This window comes from Cryptomeria japonica, chromosome 4 (assembly GCF_030272615.1).
Source record: "Cryptomeria japonica chromosome 4, Sugi_1.0, whole genome shotgun sequence".
In the NCBI taxonomy this organism is placed as follows: Eukaryota; Viridiplantae; Streptophyta; class Pinopsida; order Cupressales; family Cupressaceae; genus Cryptomeria; species Cryptomeria japonica.
Window position 1 is genome coordinate 666,393,108 of NC_081408.1, and position 25,014 is coordinate 666,418,121.

The window sequence follows — 25,014 nt, forward strand, 5'->3', positions numbered from 1 at the left end:
TTGCATCTTCACTGTTTATTATGACTGTCATTAGTATAACTTCCCGCTCCATGAGATTTTGATAGCAAATGGTTCAATCTACCTTTGATAGCTTCGATTGCTTGTGTTTGGCTTTGCCATTAGTCATTCTGTGAAATAATATTTATTATACATGATAATAAAATCTTATCTCATTTGTCTTCCTTAGTGACTGACTTATATGTACTGCAACCACTAATTCCTTCCTTGGACTGTTCATGCCTACCATGGACTTAATGATTGCCCTTCATTCACTACTCTCACATTATTGGTTTGTCATTACTCATAACCTTTTTGGACTCATCATGATGCTTTGATGGATATTATAATTATTTCTCTAAAGCTCTATGTATAGTACTCTTTGGTTGGAACAAATACCACTATCCATTGTGTCCTTGATAGTTGCCCTGGTTCATTGTACCCTGATCATTGTTTTTTTAACTTTTAACAGTGTTTCCTCTATATAAAGCTATGCTTCTGTTATTAGTGACAAAATTAGGATTGTATGTATATGGTTCTTATCACTTGATTCTATAATACTCCATTTCTCACTGCTTATACCTTCTCATTTTCACTATATTGGATGTTTGTGCTTGCTGTAGGTGGCTACTACAAAACATATAAATCTCTATGACTGTATTTACCTTCTTCATGGTATTGTTATAAGACCTTGCTTTCATTGCTCTATGTTTGTTGTTATTGTTCATTGCCTTGATGCATACCATGACTACAATGATACCTGAAGCTTGCCAGAGTATATTTAGAAGTTAGTCTTTCAAAGATACTACTCATGTACATAGTCTCTATTACTATTCAAGATTCAAATCTATGAGTGTTATGAATCTGTGACTTACCTTTTCATCAAGACTCATGATATTATGAGTTTGTGAGATCTGAAGCTTTAAATGCTCGGAGCGATTCTTCATGGCTGCCATTGTACCTTTCATTCCATCTCTACCCATAAAGGAACTGTTATGCATGTACTTTGATAGTTGCAAATGTCCATATATCTCTGAGTCTTAAGATTGATTTCATTATTACCCCAAGAAGATATTTGATTGTTATGACTTTGTTTACTATTACCAAGGTGACATCTCTACTCAGGATTTAGTTATGATGTTGTAATCGTCCATTTAGATGATTGTCCTTGAAATTGAGATGGTTTGAAAGCTTATTATCTGGCTGACTATTTTTTGAGATTGATGACCATTAGTTGTGATCATTGGAATAGAAGATTTATCTCATGATTCAAGGTTCTTGGTTGTCTAGACTTGTATCATGTTTACTTACCAATGTTTGAGATATTAATACTGCTCTAAATTTTATCACTGCCAAACTTGTTCCATGCATTGTGATTACATTTTGTTCTTACTATTTGCTTCCAAATTTGAATGTATTCATTGATGAATTGTTTGGTAATTGTGCATTACCAAAGCATGACTATTCTAAAAAGTGGATACAGTCTCAAGGACTATCTTAGTGATGATTGATCACTAACAATTCATATTTGAAAATGTTATTCATTATTCTTGTCTATCATGTGGCTACCATTATCCTCTAAATGTGTGCCCATTGTACATGGTTGTGACATAAAATATCATTTGACTGTATACTGGTTGATTCTCTATATGATGGCAGTCTTTCACTATGACCTTTGCATTAACTCACTACTATCTTTGAGTGCATTTCACTACTTTTAGTGTTCTCTGTCAATGTCAACCATTTAACCATTGCTATGTACTTTGAGACGGTATTGATTGGTAATGGCTATCTTTTCATGACGGTGATGTACTCTTTTGTTATTATCAATGCACCGTCTTGTACATCACTATTATTTCTATAGTTGTAGATGCATCATTTGATGCTCTAAGTAATACTCTAATCATCATGTCTATGCTTTGTTAGGGACTACTTTGTATATTGCTATGAGGGATTTGAAGAACTTAAATCATTGTTATAAGTTGTTTGGCTTCCTTAATTGTACTCATTATTCTAAGACCCTATTAGGGTTGTTTGGCCTTTTAATATGCCCAGTATAGTTCCATTGGACACACACACATCATTCATGATAGTGATCCTAAAAGTTCCATTGTTATGGATGATAGGTCCCTGTTCTATGAAGCTATACTAACATGTTAGCATGTTGGGATCAACCCTTGTGGGAGCTTGATTTTACACCACATGCTTAAACATGGAATATAATTATAAGCATATACCTTGACATTGAACAAACATGTTAGAAAAAACATGCTATTTGTTGTTATCTCATAGCATTTTGTTGATTTCTTTGATATTTATTTTCTGAATCTGGCTCACTAATAGCTGTAGGCATAAATTTTTGTATCTTATATGCAGATGAACTATATTTCATTGAGTTTGAGTATGAAAGTATGCTAATCCTTATTTCTCTAACTCAACTAAAATTATTTTGCAGGTACTCTTGGAATGAGGAGCGAAAGAAGCTGGAGCAGGTGGGCAACTGAAAAGTGAATCAACTCCCTCAAGTTTGGACTCGTCATTCCTGGAAATGACGGGTTACCCTATTTCCATATTCATTTTTTTCTTCTGTAATATAGTTTATTTTCATATTGTATAAAAATATTTGTTTATAGTTTAGTTTCAACTATTCCCATGGCTTGTGTGGGATACCTTACACATTTTTTGTAATATAAAAGCTATTTATATGCAATCTTTTGCTATCATTTATCTGAGATACTTGCATATATGAAATAAAATTTGACTTTTAAACTATAATATACAAAAGGAAGAACTTGTAAAAAAAAATCTGTGTATCTTTCTCCAAATGCAATGTGTAAGGCCTGCAATAGGCCACCAAATTAAGTTGTAATGAAATTTTGGTAACACATACATCACATGAGCATAATAAGGCATTCATTTATCTTATATGAATATCCACAACATAACACATATCCATATGCATTGCATAAATCATCATTTTCATACATAAGCATGTAATCAAAATCATTGTACAGGCATATATCACCTTTAAAATATATAGATCACATCATCATAAAAAAATATCATCTACATCATAACAACAAAATCATGATCATCAAAGTAAATGCATCCATGACATGTATAAGCATATCTATTATCATATCATCATGTATGTGTGACCCATGTCGATCCAAAGGAAAATCATTGATACATGTCAGAATGAATAAAAAGAAAGAATAAATGTCAAAAGTCCCTAGATATCATCTCATAAATAAATGTACAAAGAGATATGAATCATCAATATACATCAATATGTACATCATATCATCAAGCAATAAAAAATACATCAAAATGAGGGGCAGTATAGGGGTGGGTGCCATCCGAATCTATTGGCTTAGCACCCAAACCACCACCTGCGCCTATGTCATTAGCACCAAGATCTCTCTTAAGTCCCAAGACTCCATATCAGTTCTATCTATCACATGGATCAATCATCGTGACTTAAATCAAACAAGTATTCTATCAACTCAGTATGAGATCTTAATCAATCTCATTGAGCCCCTATCAGTGACGCAAGTCATGCTATCATTCAGGAGTTTAGATCATAAACTCTTATCAAATTAGGTGATTTCATCTTAACCTATCTTATTAGTGACGCAAGTCATACTATCATTCAAAGGTTTTGATCACAAACTCTTATCAAATCAAGTGGGTTCATCTTAATATATCCTATCAGTGACGCAAGTCATGCTATCATTTGGGAGTTTCCATTATAAAATCTTATCAAATTAGGTGGGTTCATCTTAACCTATCCTATCAGTGACACAATTCATGCTATCACTCGAGAGTTTCGATCATAAACTCTTATCAAATCAAGTTGATTCATCTTAATGTATCCTATCAGTGACACAAGTCACGCTATCATTCGAGAGTTTCGATCACAAACTCTTATCAAATCAGGTGGGTTCATCTTAACCTATCCTATCTGTGATGCAAGTCATGCTATCATTCAAGAGTTTCAATCATAAACTCTTATCAAATCAAGTGAGTTCATCTTAACCTATCCTATTAGTGACACAAGTCACGCTATCACTCAAGAGTTTCGATCATAAACTCTTATCAAATCAAGTGGGTTCATCTTAACCTATCTTATCAGTGACACAAGTCACACTATCAGTCAGGAGTTTCGATCATAAACTCTTATCAAATCAGGTGGGTACATATTAACCTATCTTATCAGTGACCCAAGTCATGCTATCAATCAGGAGTTTCTATCACAAACTCTTATCAAATTAGCAAGTTCATCTCAAACTATCCTATTAGTGTCACGATCATCTATCACTTTATCTTATATAGGATGTATCCTTCCTGAAACCAAATGTCATGATCATCTTTGTCTTATATGGGATGTGTCATTTCTGAAACCAAACTTGATCCCAATCTTATCAATCAAATCAATCCGATCAATCTTATCAATCCAATCAAACCCATGCATGTCATCAACTATCCACTCTTCTATATTTCATATAGCCTCTCTTCTTTTGAGAGATTATTCATGACTTTAATGCACAAACAATCTCTTGAGGGGGCATCCTACTTATATTTCTCAACATACTGGGGCAAATCCAGTCAATCTCATTATCATATCGACATCTAAAATCAATATCAGGGGCACCATATTGAAAATTTTGACAACGACATCAAAATAAAAAAAAATTGGCAACATATCAAGCGATTTTTCTTTGAATCAACATGTGGTCACACATCACTTTAAAGAGGGGCAAAATGTACACACCTAAATCTGCACACTTAATTAAATTATTTTTATTTGTTTAATTATCATTTATTCACCTATTAATTAAATTAAGGTTTAATTAATATCCCCCTTTCTTCTATCCAGCCATTAATCAAATTCAACAATTAATTAATTCCTCTTTCTTCTATTAATTAAATAAATTTGATTTATTTGATTAAATCCTCTTTCTACATTTAATTAAATTTATATTTAATTAAAATCCTTTCTTGCATATAAATAAATCAATATTTATTTATAAACTCCTTCCACTTACATTTCCCTACAAATGCAAGTTGCATCCACTTTTAGTTAAGATAAAACATTTTATTTTAATTAAAATCCTAATATCCTCCCACTTGCATTCTCCTAAGAAATCCACTTGCATTCGTCAACCCCTTCTAGATTCTTCTAAAACTATCCTAATTATCCTAACCCCCACCCCCCACTTAAGCATTTGCACAATCCTTGAGAGAATGTCACTTCTCAAAAACCCCCAGTCTTTGAAATGCATTAAAGGATTTATGTCTTCAACAAGTTAACCCTCAAAGTCTTCATAACCATTAATGGTTAACTCAACCTTACCTCTTTGGTTAAAGACTTTCTCTCAAACTTAACCCCTATCTAACCCATGGGTCTCTTCAAGCATTCATTGCTTTGACCATGGTTATCCATTAACTCTTGCACAAGAGTTTATCCTTTGGGTTAAAGGATTATCCAATAACTCAACCATAACCTTACCTCCTAAGGTAACCACCATGTCTTCTTAGGCATTTAATGCCTCTTACATCTCCTCTCAAGCATCCTCATGGTGACACTTGTCAACCTAGGATTGGGTTGAAAATCCCACAAGGATTGAAGATCATTCAATCCTACCCCTTGTTAAGATTACTCAATCTTAACCCTCCAATGTCCCATTTCTTCAATAAATAGGCTTCATTTCCTTCATTATAATCAATCCAAGTCTTCATGCATCTAATTTATAGTCTCATTTCATCAAGCATTTTAGCCTCTCTTTGATAATAGTAATTAGATCATTTTAGTAGCATCATAGCCTAGATTATCATATTTTGCATATCATGTTAGTAGTATATCTTAATATCATCTTCATGCTAGCTTAAGTATCATACTAATCTCATCCCTTGAATCATATCATCATCTAGTTTCATATCAAAATCATTCACTAAGATCTTAGTTGCACTTGCATTTAGATCTTTAATCAAATTATCTCATTCTTTGAGTAGTCATCCTAGAGATCACGTGCTCATCCAAGCTGAATGCCACCTTGATTTGAAAGATCCTCGAAGATAGAGAACAATGGAACAATCCTAGGAGATGGATGATTTATCTTGCTTTGCCATTTAGATATTTATTTTGTTATGTTTCAATGGTATACTTGCTTGTTTATGTTGTTTATTGGCTAACCACTCTTTCAGGTGTACAATTATATATTGTATAGTATTAATATATAATATATAAATTATATATTAATATTATAATATATATATATATACATAAATACATAAATACATATATATTAAAATATGTTAATAATGTATATTATTAATATTTTTTTTATATATTAATAAAAAAAGAAATCGGGTATCGAATAATATCTGATATTTGATACCTTGTTTAGGAGAGAGAGAGAGAGAGAGAGAGAGAGAGAGAGAGAGAGAGAGAGAGAGAGAGAGAGAGAGAGAGAGAGAGAGAGAGAGATGGTTGGCAAGGGATAAGGAGAAAGTGATCTAGATAGGGAGAGAAAGGGAAAGGGAGAGGGAGAGATAGGGAGAGAAGGGTATAGGGAGAGAAGGGTGAAGGGATATAGAGTGAGAGGGGGGAGAGGGAGAGAAATATCTAATAACTTATTTAGGATATGGAGAAAGAGAGAGAGAGAGAGAGAGAGAGAGAGAGAGAGAGAGAGAGAGAGAGAGAGAGAGAGAGAGTTACTTGGGGAGAGTGATATTATAGAGAGAGAGAGAAGGATAAAGGGAGAGGGAGAGAGAGAGGGTTGGAAAGGGATGCTTAGTAATCATAACATGGATGCTAAGTAATGACAAATGACAAGTAAAAAAATTGATCTAAAGTGCACATCTGTTATAAGGGAAGCTCTTACTTGAAACAATCTTTGTTTCCTCAAAATGACAAGCACTGATGTTTTTCACACACCCAGATCTTCCAAACATATCAACCTCCATGTACAACTTCGCTATGTATTTGAACACAACAAATCTCCCATTTTCAAATTGTGATAATTGGCAATTTTTTTCCAACCATATCCAAATTCTAGTTTATGATTTGAATTCTTTAACTCCAACTCACAGTCCTATTCATTTGGGCTTTGCAAAACCATATGATAAATCATATGATTGTCTTTCTCATCTATGAACCATGAAAGAAATGCACGAGGATTGCGCTACATGAAAGAGAGTTGAGCATTGTTTATGATTTGCATATGATTGTCTTTCTCATCTATGAATTGTCAAAGAAATGTAGGAGAAATGCACTGCATGAAAGAGAGTTGAGAATTATTTATGGTTTGCATGTAATTCTCTTTCTCATATATGAATTGTGAAACAAATGTAGGAGGAATGTGCTATATGAAAGAGAGTTGAGCATTGTTTATGATTTGCATATGATTGTCTTTCTCATCTATAAACTGTGAAACAAATGCAAGAGGAATGTGTTGCATGAAAGAGAGCTGAGCATTGTTTATGATTTGCATATGATTGTCTTTCTCATATATGAACTATGAAACAAATGCAGGAGGAATGCAATACATGAAAGAGAGATGAACACTATTTATGATTTGCATGTGATTGTATTTCCCATTTATGAATTGTGAAACAAATGCAGTAGGAATGTGCTACATGAAAGAGAGTTGAGCACTATTTATGATTTGCATATGATTGTATTTCTTATCTATGAACTATGAAACAAATGCAGGTGAAATGTGTTGCATGAAAGAGAGTTGAGCATTGTTTATGATTTGCATATGATTGTCTTTCTCTTCTATAAACTGTGAAACAAATGCAGGAGGAATGTGTTGCATGAAAGAGAGTTGAGCACTATTTATGATTTGCATATGATTATCTTTTTTAAAGAATTAAATTATTGTTATTCACTTCTAATCAACACACATACACATACAACTGTTAAACTATTTATCTTAATTATTTTATATATTAGTTTGCATTACATGTAAGATATTTTTGACTTATATAACTATTTATATTGCTTGAAATAGACAACATAGATACCTTATGAGAGTAACATATTACATGGATCAATCAACGTACTGGACTGTTCCCTTTTACCGGGTTATAATCCTTGGCAAGCAGATCTCAAGTCTCAAATTGTAATTTTAATTTTCCGAGACATGATTCTCAGCTTTTCACTTTTATTTTCCTTTGATCTATGACTGTCTTTCTCATCCATGAGCTATGAAACAAATTTTGCATGAAAGAGAGTTGATAAATGTTTTTTATTTGCATATGATTGTCTTTCTCATCTATGAACTATGAAAAAAATGCAAGAGGAATGTGCAACATGAAAGAGAGTTGAGCAGTGTTTATGATTTGCATATGATTGTCTTTCTCATCTATGAATTGTTAAACAAATGCAGGAGAAATGAGTTGCATGAAAGAGAGATGAGAATTGTTTATGATTTGCATATGATTGTCTTTCTCATCTATGAACTATGAACCAAATGCACGAGGAATGTGTTACATGAAAGAGAGTTGAGCAATGTTTATGATTTGCATATGATTGTCTCTCATCTATGAGCTATGAAACAAATGCAGAAGGGATACACTACATGAAACAGAGCTGAGCACAAATTAGTCTCTCTCTCTCTCTCTCTCTCTCTCTCTCTCTCTCTCTCTCTCTCTCTCTCTCTCTCTCTCTCTCTCTCCCCCTATGTCTCCCCTTATCTCTCTCACTTTTCCTATATGGGAAGAAATATCCAATCCCTCTGCATTTGGGTGCCAATAGAAATTTTGGTGTCCATATAAAAAAATAAGTATCAAATATCTGATATGTGGAACACATAAAATAGGATTGTGGGTTGTTTTGTTCATTCCAACGGTCCCTACATTCTTTTTGCAGGCAACAAACATGGGTTTTTAGTCATACAATGAATTTTTTATTTTTTTTTTGAAATTCTTCTAGACAAATTTGTCATTGGTAATCATTTTAGAGAATCTTTGTGGAGGTATAATGGGGAGCAACATTCATTGAAAGCAAAAACATAAAAGAAATATTTCAAATGAGCAAACTGAATTTGAAAATGTTGTTTATGTTTAGATTAAAAATTCTTCAAAATTAGGTCTTTTTGATGGACAATGTTATTTCATCACCATTTTGCTTCAACCATCGATGGTACATTCTATGTAATTAATAATTAGGTATCTTCATGGTATATAATCCCACCTCTTCATTTATTATCATGCATTTCATTTCAAATAATGATCATAGTACTATGTAGTTCACATTGCTCATGTTGGTTTTCATTTATATGCAGACATTGCTCTACACAAGCTTGGAGTAGGACGTGAGGCTATCATATGTATATGGAGTAGGATGTTGTATTTGTGTATGAGTACATTGATGTAACTTTGTTAAGATGGTATTGATGATATATAATGTATTTGTACATGAGTACATAGGTTTAGTTGTATTGATGATATACAATGTATTTATACATGAGTACATTGGTGTAGTTTTATTGATGAAATACAATGTATTTGTACATGAGTACATGGGTAATCAAAAGGAGATGTAGTTGTAATGGTGATTATGTGCCACAATGTATGCAAATCATGATGATTATGATGAAAAATATGCAGACTTACAAATCTTATGTGTATGACCCACTTATGTATGTCCATGGATGTCACATGTAAGTGTTTAATGGTGATTATGTGTCTATAATAAATGCAAATAATGATGATCATGGTTGATGCTCTGTGAAATGGACAAGGTTAGACAAAAGCCCGTGGTTGTATAACACACAAATACACAAGAAACCGTTAGTGTTAATCAACCAAAAACTAATCTAAGCAGGCATATCAAAAGAGACACTAAAAACATGATAAAGGATTTAACTATGGAAGTAAATACCACAAGACATCTCTAAATTCCTTTTAACATGCTCTTAGCTCCTTCTCCTTTGTTGCTCTCCTCTCCAAGTTCCAAATTAGTGTAGCTCTCAGCAGCTTTTTGCACTATGGATGCTTATGGAGGTTCAAGATTGAAATGTTTTAACTATGCTATGCAAGTGTAAAACAAAATAATTAGACATATTATGAAATGAACTAAGATTTATTTTAGTCCAAAATGACAATATATGTGATTTATACTAAATGCTCTCTCTAAAATTCACTGTAGATTAAATGCATACAAGTTTTCAGGATCTGGATTATGAAGAAATGAGCTCTATTTATGGGAAAAAAGGAGCAATGGATGGTTGAGATTGAGTAATCTCAACAAGGGTCAGGATTGAATGATATAAAATCCATGTGAGGGCTTTCAACCCAATCCCAGGATGACAAGTGTCAATATGAGATAGGTTGAGAGGAGAGGGAAGAAGCATTAAATGCTTGACACGACCTGAGGGTTAACTTGGGAGGTAGGGTTAAGGTTGGGTTGAGTGAATAAATTCTTTATTCAAAGAATAAAGCCTTTATCCAATGGATAAACTCTTGTGCAAGGGTCAAAGGGATAACCATGGTCAAAGCAATAAATGCTTGAGGAGACACATGAGTCACATGAGGGTTGAGTTAGGGGTTAACCATAAATGGTCATGTAAGAGCCATAAGTGGTTTGGAAGACTTTAGAGGTTAGCTTGTTGAACACACCAAGCATTTAATTCTTTTCAAAGACTTTGAAGTCTTTGAGGAGTGACTCCAAGTTGCTTAGGAATGTGACAATAATTAGGGGATGGATTAGGCCAATTGATTATGATTAGATAGGTTCTAGAAGAATTTAGGAAGGGCAAGTGGGAGATGTAGGAAAATGCAAGTGGGAGGGAATAAATGATTTAAATAAATGTTTTATTTAATTTATTTAAAAGAGGAAAGAGGATTAAATTGAATAAATATAATTTATTCATTTAATTGATTGTGATTTTGGTTTAATGGATTAATTAAAATAAATTGAATAATTTATTTAATTAATATGAGAATGTTTGAAGATGAATTAATTAAATATTAATTTAATTAACTGATGGCTAGTGGGCTTTTAATCAAATAAATACAAAATATTCATTTAATTAAAATGGATAGATTTATGGGTTTTTTTTTTAGACATTGAAGAAAAAAATACGAATGAATGTGAACGGTAGAAGCTTTTCTGCAAACCCTTCGAAATACCCCCATGGGCAGGGGAGGTTTCACGGGATATGGTAGACTGGTTTTTCTCCTCAGGGGGTTCATAAAAATGCCATAAGCACCTCAAAAAGATTCGATGCCTTGAATCCATCCCGTTCATGTGCTAAAGGGGCAAATTCAATTATTTTAAAGCTCAAAAGGGCCTTCTTCTTGGTTGTGGGGGCTCCAAAGGGCCTTCTTCTTGACCTAGGGCAAACAAAAGGTCCCTCCTCTTCTATGGCAAAGCCGGTCTGGAAACAGACTCAACAGTCTGCGAGGATACCCTGTAAAAATCAAGCAAATTCTTCTTCTCAAAAGAAGGGGGTTTTCCACAATAATTCACAGGTTTTACCAAAAAATTGGCTCCCTAACAGAGGATGGTCTTCCAGGTTGTCTCTCTCCCAAGCAGAGACTTTCTCTCGAGAACATGGTGTTGTGGCCTCTGGGGCAAAACGAACAAAACTTGGGGTAAGAAAACCCTACTCAATTAGTTAAAATTCTCCCACATGAAGAAGAGATGGTTTCTTCCCTAAGCAATGCCCTACAAACATCCAAAAGCCATCATGCTTCAACATAGATAACATTATGATAATAAGCGACAAACATATAGATGAATTGTGGGAATATTACAATGATTGAGGGCTCTTTGGCAAATGGTTTGGTTTTGGAGCATCTACCTCTGAGGTCCTTCAGTGGTTGAAGTCCACCACGGGAAATCAGATAAGTATCACTCGCTTAGAATATGATTTTTTGTTTATCAAATGCAATTCTAGTGATCTCAAAAATAATTTACTTAGAAACAATCATAGATTCTTTAAAGGTTATTGTTTCAAATTTTTTAACTAGAAACCCAATTTCTCCCCCATAGACTTTGAGAAACTTAGGGTACCAAAATGGTTTTGATTTCCCCATCTGCCGGTAGAATTAATCCATAGCCAAGTCCTTAAAGAAATAGGGGATTTTTTAGGAGGGTTTGAGGGTTTGGAGGATAATTACATGGAATCCTCTGATATCAGAATTCTAGCCAACGTCGAGATAGGAAAATTAACATTCGAACCCATCAAAATTATCACAAACTATTCAATATATGAAATTCAACCGGAGATCCTCACGAATGGATTCACATCCAGGACTGTAATCCCCACTTTTCAGAATACAAAGAAAGAATGCTCTAAAGCTAAGACTGTTGTGGATTTAAACATAAAATTCAACCCTATTGGTGGTTTTGTGTTTAACAAACAAATCCCTGGGCTAAGAAGTTAGAAAACATACATAAAAAGGTAGTAGGTGAAAAAGAAAAAATTAAAAGTGAAAACAAACTTAAGGAACCAGTGAGGGAACAACGAAGGATAGATATAGTGAATAAAGTAAGTGATTTGCAAAATGCTACACCATTAGCAGACATGGTATCCATGGAAATGAGTGATGAAGGTCTAGTTAATAGCCCCCTAAGGTCAGAGGCCAACCCTATTAACCAGGAGGCTTCATCAGATTACAACAAAAATTTGGAGGAGAAGGTTGAAGCACTAAACAACCTCATTTTGAATGAAGATGATATGGTTAAAGGCTTAAGAAAAAAGAAAAAGAAAAAGAACAAAAAAGGAATAGGAAAAAAAGAAAAAAGAAAAAAAAAACCAAAAAAAAACCATAACATAAATAACATCAATAAGGATATGAATGAGGATGCAAGGAGGGAATTAGAAGATAAATGCATACTTGAGTATGTTGGCAACTCAGTTACAAATGACCTCATTGAACTATTTATTGATGAAATAGCTGATGAGGACGAACTGGCATTACAAAAAACACTGCTAGCTCAAGAGTTATGCAAACTTGACATAACCGAGGATACGACACAAAACCCCAATGATGAGGACACATTAGAGAAATTGGACAACCTAGGGATAGCTAAAACCGTTGAGAACTGCTCACCCCCGGATTATGCCTCTGACCTAAAAAAGCGTGGGAGAAAATCAATTTTTGAATTACTTACCAGAGCTGGAAGCGCTGTGGGTCAGACTAAAACCACAAACCTTTTTGAGGCAGGGAAGGGGAAGAAACTTCCCATAGGGTTATGAAACTCCTTACTTGGAATGTTAGGGGTATGAATGCCCCTAACAAGCAATGTATCTTTAAGTGGTGCATTGCTAAATATAATCCAGAATTATTCTTAATATAGGAAACCAAACTAAATAACAACGAACTAACAAACCTAAACAAAAAATTAGGTATTAGAGAACTTGAAGGACAAACTGCTTGTGGAGCATCAGGTGGATTGGCCATCATATGGGACCCTAGGCAAATATCCTTCAAACTTATAAGCAAAAACCCAAATTGGATGTGTGGCAGGGTTATAAGCATCAAAAGTAACTTAAATTTTATTATAATTAATGTCTATGGCCTTATCCAAACACAAGCAAAAAGACAAGTCTGGGATGAAATTGAGAATTTCCTTCTAAGTGACATTGAACAAACATACTTAATTGGTGGGGATTTCAATGCAATTTTGGACCCCAAGGAAAAATGGGGCAGTAATAATAAAATGACTCAATCATGTCTGGATTTCAAGGACTGGACTCATAAATGTAACTTGTTGGAATTAAAAACCAGAAATGAAGCTTTCACTTGGAATAACAGAAGACAAGGTTTCTGCAACATTGCAGAAAAACTTGATAGATTCTTCCTTTGTGGAAATCTGACACAGTCTTTTGAATCCTCTGTCCTCCCGTTCTCAAAATCAGACCATTTCCCTGTCCAATTAATTATATCAGAAGAACTAAAGCAAACCAAAACCCCCTTGCGCTTTGAAAAAATGTGGCTCAGGGATGGAAATCTATTACAACTAACTGAAAAGTGGTGGAATGAAATTGAAGTCATAGGCTCTAAGACTTTCAAAGTAGTAACCAAACTTAAAAAGATAAAGCCGTAATTAATAATTTGGAATAAAGTACACTTTGGTAATATCTTCACACAAAAAATAGAGATTGAGAAAGAAATGGAGAAAACTAATGAGGAAGTAATCAGGTATGGGATGAATAACAATCTATATCAAAAGGAAAAAAGCAATCTGGCTCGGTATGAAGAAATCTTAGCCCAATAAGAAATATATTGGAAACAGAAATCTAGGGATCACTGGCTAGAGGCTAGGGATAGAAACACAAGCTTCTTTCATAATAGCACAAAACAACGCAGAGCTATCAACAGAATCAACAAGATTAAATTGGTATCAGGTGACTTCAGTGATAATCCTGAGCTGATAACCAAGGCAGTAGTTGAGTATTTTGAGGCCATCCTTATCAACAATGAAGGCTCCAAATGGACTAAGGAGAACAATTTCTTAAAACACATCCCGAAATTAATATCTAAAGAACACGACTTGATGCTTAATAAAAAACTAACTTTAGAAGAAGTAGAATTAGCTTTATTTCAAATGGGTCCGGATAAGGCCCCTGGCCCTGACGGGTTCCCAGCACACTTTTTCCAAAAATGTTGGAGCTTCATGGGTAAGGAAATCACAGAGGCCTTAGAAGGGATGAGAAACTCAGGGAAAATTCTTAGGGAACTAAACAACACATTCATAGATTTAATCCCAAAAAAGGAGATAGTGGATAGTTTTGAGGATTTCTGTCCAATAGCATTATGTAATACACTTTATAAATTACTCACAAAAACAATGGCTAATAGACTACACAACCTTCTCCCCATAATTATCAGTGAGGAACAAACAGGTTTTGTGCCTAACAGATCCATTTATGATGGTATAATCATTGCTCAGGAAGCTATCCATTCAGTACAAAACAATAAGGTACCAAGCATGATGGTCAAACTGGATATTAGAAAAACATATGATAAAGTAGACTGGCACTTTCTCTACAAATGTCTTGAGTCTTTCGGGTTTAATAAGCAGTGGATTAATTTGGTCTTTGACTGCATTGCTACACCTAGGGTTTCAATCCTAGTCAATAGGGCCTCAGAAGGCTTTTTTGAAATCTCTAGAGGTCTTAGACAGGGGGATCCCCTCTCCCCCTTTCTTTTCATCAACATGGCAGAATCACTAGGAAGAATGCTCAATTGGGCTAGAGAAATAGAACAGCTAACCGGTATTAAAATTACCTTTGACATGGAACCTATTACCCATCAACAATTTGTTGATGATACCATGTTCTTTGGATTGAGCAATACTATAGAAGCAAAAGTAATTAAAAAAATCCTAAACAACTACACCACCATCTCTGGACAAGAAATCAACACTTTGAAGTCCAACATAACCTTTTTTAACACAAATAAAGAACTCCAAAGGAAAATCCTTAATATCCTTAAATACAAAATAGGAGAATTACCGTGTAAATACCTGGGACTCCCCTTAGACAAGGGTATTAGATCATCCAAACTATGGGATCAGGTTGTCTCCAAAATCACAAATAGGATATCCTCATGGAAAGGAAAATGGTTATCCTCTGCCAGTAAGGCCACTATGATCAAGGCGGTTCTCTCAGCTATGCCAATTTACCAACTCTCATGCATGGACCTTCCCACATCTAAGAGAAAGGAGATCACAAAACACATAAGGACCTTTTTTTGGCAAGGCTCTGAAGACAAATTTAGACTTCCAATGATCACTTGGGATAAGATTTGCTTGCCTAAGGAGATGGGGGGTTTGGGCATCAAAGATCTAAAAATCCAAAGCAAAGCCTTGGGTGCTAAGCTAGTTTGGCGAATGTATACTAACCCCAAAATTAAATGGGCACGCACCCTTTATAATAAATACCTGCATAACCAAGATCCTATAAGCATCTTCAGGACAACCCACCCTCATAAAGGTTCTAGAATCTGGAACTTTATGCTGGAGTGTAGAGATATCATAACAGACAAGCTAACATGGAACATTGGTAATGGACAGGATGCCCTTTTTTGGAGAGACTCTTAGGGGGCTCATCCTCCCTTAAATACTCTTCATAACTTCAATAAGATCATACCCACCCTTGAAGAACTCTGGGGTGTGCATGTAAAAGATTATGCGAAAGAATTCAGCATTGGGCGCCTTAAAACATGGAGATGGAAATCAATGGATTATCTAAACATTCTGGCCCAGGAAAGATCCCTCTTATCTCGGATCCTAGCCTCAAGAAGTGCTGCTTTAAACTCTGAAATAGATAAACTGATATGGGTTGGATCCAATAAGGGGAAATACAAAACTAAGGATGGTTATAAACAACTGCTAAATAAAGATAATAACCCTTGTTCCAACCTACCCCTAACTCTTTGTTGGGATAAAAGGTGCCTTCCGAAAGCAGGCCTGTTTGCATGGATGGCTATTGAAAATCGAATCCTCACTAACGAAACCTTTAGGAAACTAGGATATGAAGGTCCTAGTAGATGTCCATTATGTGAAAAGGAAGAAGAAAATTCTAACCATCTCCTAGTAACCTGCGATTATGCTCATAATTGTTGGGGATGGTTAAAAAATCAGTTGATTTGGTATACCCCTATTCCTAATAATATCTCTGATCTATTCCATGCTTAGCCAATCCAAAACATTGGCTGCATGTTTGAAAATTTATGGATCATTACCCCCTCCATTATGATCTGGGAAATCTAGAAGGAAAGAAATAGGAGGATTTTCAAAGATAGTAAAATGCAATGGTATCAATTGACCAATAAAATTGAAGCCACCATAGTTGAAATAATAAATAACCAGACCTCCAATTACCAGAGAGATGTCAATATGTCCTATTGGGATGAAAAAATGAAACTAAGATGGAAAGGTCTAAAGATACCCCCCCTTCATTGGTAAAGGTCCACCATCCAACTTTATATTACATAAGGAATGCAAGGGGCTTCCCCCTATTGTTGGATGGTTTAAACTTAACTTTGATGGCACTTCTAGGGGTAACCCGGGGAGTGCTAGTCTTGGGTGCAACCTTCATAATTCAAATGGGGATGAGGTGGCCTATATGGCCCTCCCATCTGGTAAATGCACAAACAATGTAGCAGAAATGCATGCACTTGCTGAAGGAATAAACCTATGCATTATACTCAATATTAAGAGGATCATCATTGAAGGGGATTCAGCCATTATCATCAATGCCCTTAGGAAAGGGGTAATGCCTGATTGGAAGCTAAATGCCTCCCTGGCTAAGATAATGATAAACATCAAAACATTTGAAGGGGTCATCTTTAATCATATCTATAGGGAAGGCAACAAAAGAGTTGATTCCCTCCCTAACATGGGGGCTGAGGTAAGACAATAATCCATGTAGCTCCTAACATTTATCCTTAAAACAACATTTCACATCTACACACAACAAATAACTATAACAGTATTCATACCATATGATAGCAATCACATAAATTGCCCATAACCTGTACCCTATCATATACATAAAATCAGTCGGAACCTAGACCTATAGGAGAAAAAGAGAAAACCTATCCTCCAAATCCTTTGATTGATATCATTTGAGGCCCCATATTAATTTACTAACATACTCAACAATTTTTTCAAACTTTCTTATACACATAAATATACAAATACATAAACCACACACACACACACACACACACACAGATATATATATATATATATATATATATATATATATATATATATATATATATATATATATATATATATATATATATATATATATATATATATATATATATATATATATATATATATATATATATATATATATATATATATATATATATATATATATATATATATATATATATATATATATATATATATATATATATATATATATATATCAGAGGATTTATAAATTATATCAGAGGATATATATATATTACACACACACACACACACATATAGAAATTTATTTATATTTTTAATTCGAAACTAATAATTAAAATATTTATATAATGAACATAAATATACACACATATAAATACACACACAACTCACACACACACACACATATACTTTATATATATATACACACACACACAGTGTGTGTGTGTGTGTGTGTCTATATATATATATATATTCATACATACATAAATTAATTCATATTTATAATCCAAAACCAATAATTTTATATTTATATAACGAACATAACAATTAATATATATTATCATATTTATATCTACACATACAAAATGAAAATATACCTATAGAACATTTCATACAGATAAATCTTCAACTTAGATTTATTAATATACAAATTTATCAAGATTTTATGATTATACATTAGGTATCATTCATAAACACTTTGCCCAAAGGTTTAAACTTTGCATCTTACGAAGCAGAGGTCAATTATTAGATTAGTAGGCAGGGGCACTCATATCTAAATATAAATTATATAATAATAAACCCCCAATTAAGAGTGCCTGATCATCATAGCAATTATGATCCCCAAGAAATCCTAGCCATTATGACAGGTCAGGGCTGTGGTGTAAGGCGTACTTGTTGGCTTTTTGTATCAACAACTCGTTTGATCATCTGCCAAAATTAAATTTGGCTTCTCAAAATGATTTTCCCACAAGCGGCTCATCATTTAAGGATATGGCATTATTACTAAACCAATAAGAAAAATCCAATGTGGGCTTAAGGCTTGCATGAATTTAGAATGGCTGAGAAAACTCAGACTTTCACATAATTACCCTACATGACTATTAAACCAAGCCTTCAGGTTATAATTCAGAAGCTCTTTAATCCAACAAGACCTAGGATTAAAGAATAGCAGGTGATGGATACCCCGATAAAATTATGCAATTCTAAGAGGCAAATGGCGTTTGAGGGTGCTATTACTAGGGACCACCTCAAGCGCATCATACACCTTCCCCATACCTTAGTTATTGATGCGGTGGAGACTATCCTTGGTCCAGACTTTCTCATAAATTCAAACAGAACCAGAGCTAACTCGAATGTGGCCGCCATGTTTCTTGCTATGACGGTTTCCTCCACCAAAAATTGAGAGGACACAGGTGCTCTGTGTAAGGAGGTCTTCATTGCCTCAATCTTAGGTGATTTGGAGCGGGTTTTAGTCAACATTGACAATGAATGGACAATCCCAAGGCTGAGAGACTATGACATCCTCATTCAGAACAATAGGCCGGTTCCAAGACTTCCTATTATCTCTATGAATGGTGCGACCTTCACCAGGGAGAGGAGTGATGCAATTAACAAGAATGTCAACTTTTTGCTGTATTTATTTCATGTGAAACACCCTCCAAAATCTATTTGGTTCGAGGACTTCCTCAAGGCAGAGGGCCTGGTTCTGGACGATGAGGAAGCTACAGCCACGTCTTTTGGGTCAGAGTGAGTAGGCTTTGGCCCTTGGTGAGTGCATGGGATAATTTTGATAGTAAAACAGAGTTAATTTTGTATGGGATAATTTTGATACTAAACGTTTGGCCTATATTGACGATTTAGCATATTACTATTTCTAGTAAAACAGTGTTAATTTTGTAGCTAACTGAGACCTCGGAGGAGATATTAACATTGTTGAATCCTAAAAACAAACTTAAGCGACCTACAAGACATTAAAATAGTTTGCTTTAACTGTTAGTTTCAAAGGTACTAAGATAAAATAGGCATGATGGAATGATTATTTATATAGACACGCAGATGGGAAAATAGGACCATTATATTAGCATTCTGTTTTGGACACTCAGTAATATGAATATATACTCTAGATATTTATAAGCATCTAGATGCATCCATTTATTGGTATTTATTCACATTGGTGGAAATCCTATCAGGGTGGGAAATAATGGCTTCAATTTTTTCATGTGTTTGGCCTATTTTGAACAATAAACACTAGCTGTAGTGCTCAAGTGCCATCTATTGAAGAATTCTCTATTTTGGGGTGACCTTCTGACAAATCTTAGACTATGGCTTATATATGGCATACATGCAAAATATTCGGGGTATGGATAGAGGTTGTATCCAGCCTTGAATAATCATATACCCCGTTACCCTCTCTGGTATTAATTTACAGTGCAGGGAGGGTATGCCAATTCCTGGCATGATAGAATCTCACTTACCTACTCTTGTTTTTGTAGCCTGGATTTTATCCATTACTAGGGATAGCATCCAGGAGCACAAACAAGAGTTGGTAAATTGGATTTTCATTTTAAGGAAGGGTCAAAATTCGATCAAGAGAGGTACATTTTCTTCAGAACTCGGCTTATGTTTGAAATACCATCTACAAATTGGGATAATGAGGAATATCCAACTACGTTTAAGGTTTTGTTTATATCTCTTTGTATAAGATCTGAGAGGATAGGCCTTATAGGATATTTGGTTGTGGAAATTTTCTAGCTCGATAGATAAAATTTCATTTGAAATAATAGACTAAAATGCACTAACAATTTTGTCAAGTGTTTGAGAAACTAACCATGCAGGACAAACAAGGATATCTCTTGGCAATTAACGGATACTATATGCAATCAGAGATCAACTTCAGATCCATGCCTCAAGAAGTCAGGGGATAAATGATAACTGAAATTTGTAATCAAGGGCTTGTAAGGGAGGGGAAAAAAAATAGAAACACCCTCCCACCTGCTTACCCTAGCCCAGGGTGATGATGTGTTATTAAGATTTGAAACTATTGTATATTGATGTAAGATTATCTAGACTACGATCCCGGGCAAGGCCGAAGGTTTCTTGCCTCCACTCTTTCCTACCGATGCCCGCATGAGTGGAGTAATGTAAAATTTCAAAATGATTAATAAAATTCTTGGCTTTGGCCTCTTATCGATCAAAAAAATAAAAATGGACAAATTTATGTGACTACATTTGCCCCTCTTTGAGACGGTGTGGTTTATCGTGTCATTTCAAAGAAAGAAACATAGGTGTGAAGAAATATGCCTCATAAATTTTTAATTTAGTGGGTGGTATGCTCCCTCGAGAGATGGACCAAAAATTTCAAAGAATCGAGCGATCTCTCAAAAAAGAATGAAAGAAGTTGTTGGGAGGGAGAGTAGAAGAAATGAGCAATAATGGTAAAAGAATGGAAGAAATCGGAGTGAATATGGAAAAACAACAAGCCAGTGAGTACCCTTAGGTCATGCAGGAGATACGGTGAAAATGTGGTGGTTGTGCTTTTGAGTGATGCTATATAATTGATCAAAATTGGTTGAACAATCTGGTGCAATTGGTTTAATTGCCCTAGTTGAGTCAAAGTGTGACAGTTGATGTCAGTTGGTCGCTTAGACAGGATAAAGTCTGAGTAAGTGAATCAAAGTGACCTGATGTGACTTAGACAATTGATGTAATTGCCCGATGAAGTCAAGGTATATGAAGCAAAATACTTGTTGAGACTTAGACAATTGATGTAACTGTCTGTTTTGATTGTGTTTGATTGGTTGATCAATTGATAATGTGTGCGTGGGATGGATGGTTGTTGTGAATCATAGCAGCCCCATTGAGACTAGGTCATTATGATAAATGCTTGATGTAGTCTAGGATTACCATGATCGATTACCTATTGAGACCCGAAGATACTTGATCAAAGTATCTGTTGATAGTCTAGGTGTGTGTGAGTCGATGTACTTGTGTAGATAGAGTAACTTGCTTGGCTTATAGGATGACTTAGGATAGGAAACACAACCCTTCCTATTAGAGATGGATGGTGATGAATGTGGCTTGATTGATTTGATGGGGAATGATATAGGGAATGTGATGTTGATTATCGAGATGGGGAGGGTGGGGGGTTCGATGTTAGATAGAAGAAATGGAGGACCTATGACTCATTCCTATGGAAGAAGAGTGTGAGATTTTTCCAAGATCAAGAGGCAATGGAAAACACAAATAAGAGAGACAAAATATATGATAGAAATAAATTGTATTCTATCAAGAGAAAATACTGATCAACTAGATCATCAATCGTTGCATACAATGAATATGAGCCTACTTATATAGGCAAGGCTATATGGATATGTGAGCACACAAACATGACATGTGGCTCAATAAGAAACAAGGGTAGGTAGGAAATAGGTGTGGGTAGGTAGGAGAAACAATATAATATTCCACATGAGGTGGATCACCCACTAAATGTGGAGTGTAACAAAAAGATCACACCATAAAAGGTGGAAATTCTCCTACACACACTATCCCAATGTGACACAAACACCCAAGTGTCTCATACCCAAACTACTATGAAATGCATGTACCTAAGTAAACTTAAGTAAGGTGTAATAATATCCAAGATGAATAATTATTTACACCAACAAAGAGGAAAATAGAGTATCCATTGTCATTACTATGTATGCATGATATGCATCTATTATGAATGTATGGATGAATGGAATGCAACGAAATGCAATATATAAAAATGAGATGAAATGATGATCCATAGTTCTTTATTTTCATCACTGAGCTTTAAAATGTTGTAAGAAAATACAAGCAACTTGAAATAATGATTCAAGATGACCCGAGTATTCCTTACATGGATTTTGATATAGCAAGTTAATACAAGCAACTTGATACAGTGGATCATGTTGCCCTGAGTATTGCCTGCAGAACATATAAGGATTATCTCCTTTCATGCATGACTTGGAACGTCCTCCTTGATCTTTTGCCGATCATATCCCGAGACAAGTTCATACCGTAATCAGAGATAAACCATTATCGAGTTTGGATGAGGCAGTAGGAACCAAAGATGGAGCATTGTACCTGTAAGCAAACAACATATATAATGAATAAAGAATATGGATCTTTGATAATGGTTCATGCCCATATGGTCGAGGTATACACTGTAGTCATCAAGTTGTAGTGATTTATGACTGTATTTCACATAAGATCTCGTAGCTTAGTGAACTTCCCACGTAGACACCATTAGTACATGCCCCAGTACTTCATCGAAATAATTCATAGAAGATACACAAACAATGTTGTAGGAACCTGATATATAAACGAATGAATAACCTACAAATCAACCAAGTAATTGAATAGCTTAAACATAATTTTCTTGTCAAAGAAAATGTCATCTTGTCTTTGTTTTGGTAAGGAAGGATGCATCCTTGTTAAGACAATTTGTGTGTGTTGATGTTGATTGTTTGGTTGATCGGATAAGTGGTCATCGTTGGAGTATTTCACAATGTTTTGTTTTGGTATCTGCTTTGAAAAATGTATGTACAGTGTTGCCATGTTTTTGTTTGTTTTATGTTTTTTGATGTTTTTGGATTTGGTGAGATAGTTTTGAGTGTTTTTGGATTTTTGTGAGATAGTTTTGAGTGTTTTTGGATTTTGTGAGATAGTTTTGAATGTTTTTTGGATTTTGTGAGATAGTTTTGAATGTTTTTGGATTTTGTGAGATAGTTTTGAACAAAGAATCAATGAATCACAAGTAATGCAGAATCCACTTCCATCAAATAGGTTAAGGGTATTGCCCCCAGTTTTAGACATGACTCTGAAAAAGCTGGATGCAAGACGCATGAAGTACTATCCTTAATTGCAAATCAATAGCGATCCATGGTTTGGATGGATGGATGAGTGAATGTAGTGAATGTGATCGCAACAAGTCTGAAAGACAATGGAGCCATAGCCTTTACGAGTGGCGCCTGTTTGCCAAGTTTTCACCATTGCACTTACCCAAGGTGCCACCGGAGTGGTTTGTTCACCATTTAGATGCATGATTTTTCTCTTTACTATTTTGATTTTTTTGTATTTTCTTCAGGACATTTATCTGAATGTTTTTTGATGTTTTTGCCGATATGTATGAGAGCCTGATGCTCTGTACAGATTTTGTAGAAAACCATTTGAGGTTCATGCTGTTGATCGGATCTGCTAGCAGTTCTCCTTCTGAAGTAGCCAACTGATATGCCTCGGACCCAAATACAACAGTAATAACATAGGACCCAACCAATTTGATTCAAACTCTCCCTGATGTTTTCGGTTGGGTTGGTTACGAGGATTTTCTTGAAGAACAAGATCACCTACCTCGAATGTACGAGGTCTAACCCGATGATTATAGCTTCTGCTCATGCGTTGCTGATAGGCTTTGAGGTGATTGTATGCAACTTGTCGCTTCTCATCAAGTAGCTCTAAATATTGGAGACATGATACTCTGTATGCTTCATCATCTATGAGATTATGTAAGGAAACTCGTAGTGATGGTATCTCGACCTCAATAGGTAAGATAGCTTCTGCGCCATAGACTAGTGAGTAGGGAGTTACGCCTGTAGGGGTTTGAATGCTAGTTCAATATGCCCATAGTGCTAGATTCAATTGAACATGCCAATCACGACCGACATCATTGACTGTCTTCTTGAGGATTCTTAATATGTTCTTATTTGATGCTTCGGCTTGACCATTGCCTTGTGAGTAATAGGGAGTGAAAAAGTGATGTTGGATGTGAAATTTCTCACAGAGCTCACGAACATCTTGATTTTTGAAAGGAAGTCTGTTATCTGTGATGATGGACATGGGTACACCATACCGACAGATGATGTAATTAAGGATGAATGAGGTGATCTGCTTGCCGGTGACTTGGGTAAGTAGAACAACTTCGATCCACTTTGCGAAGTATTCGGTGGCGGTGATGATGAACTTGTGGCCGTTGGATGGAGATGGATGGATTTTACCCACAAGGTCAAGTCCCTTTTGGAAAAAGGGCCATGGTGTTATGATTGGTTGCAATTCTTGTGCTGGTGCATGTATCAGATCTCCATGAACTTGGCATTTCTTTCATTTTCTGACAAAATAGTAGGAGTCTTTTTCCATGGATGGCCAATAGTATCCAGTGCGCAGGAGTTTCTTAGCTAGTGACGGACCGCTTGCGTGAGTTCCACAAATTCCTTCATGTACCTCTTCCAAGGCCTTTGTTATCTCATCTTGCTCCAGACATTGAAGGAGAGTACCATCAAGATTTCATCGGTATAGGGTTTCAACAATAATGGTATATCAGA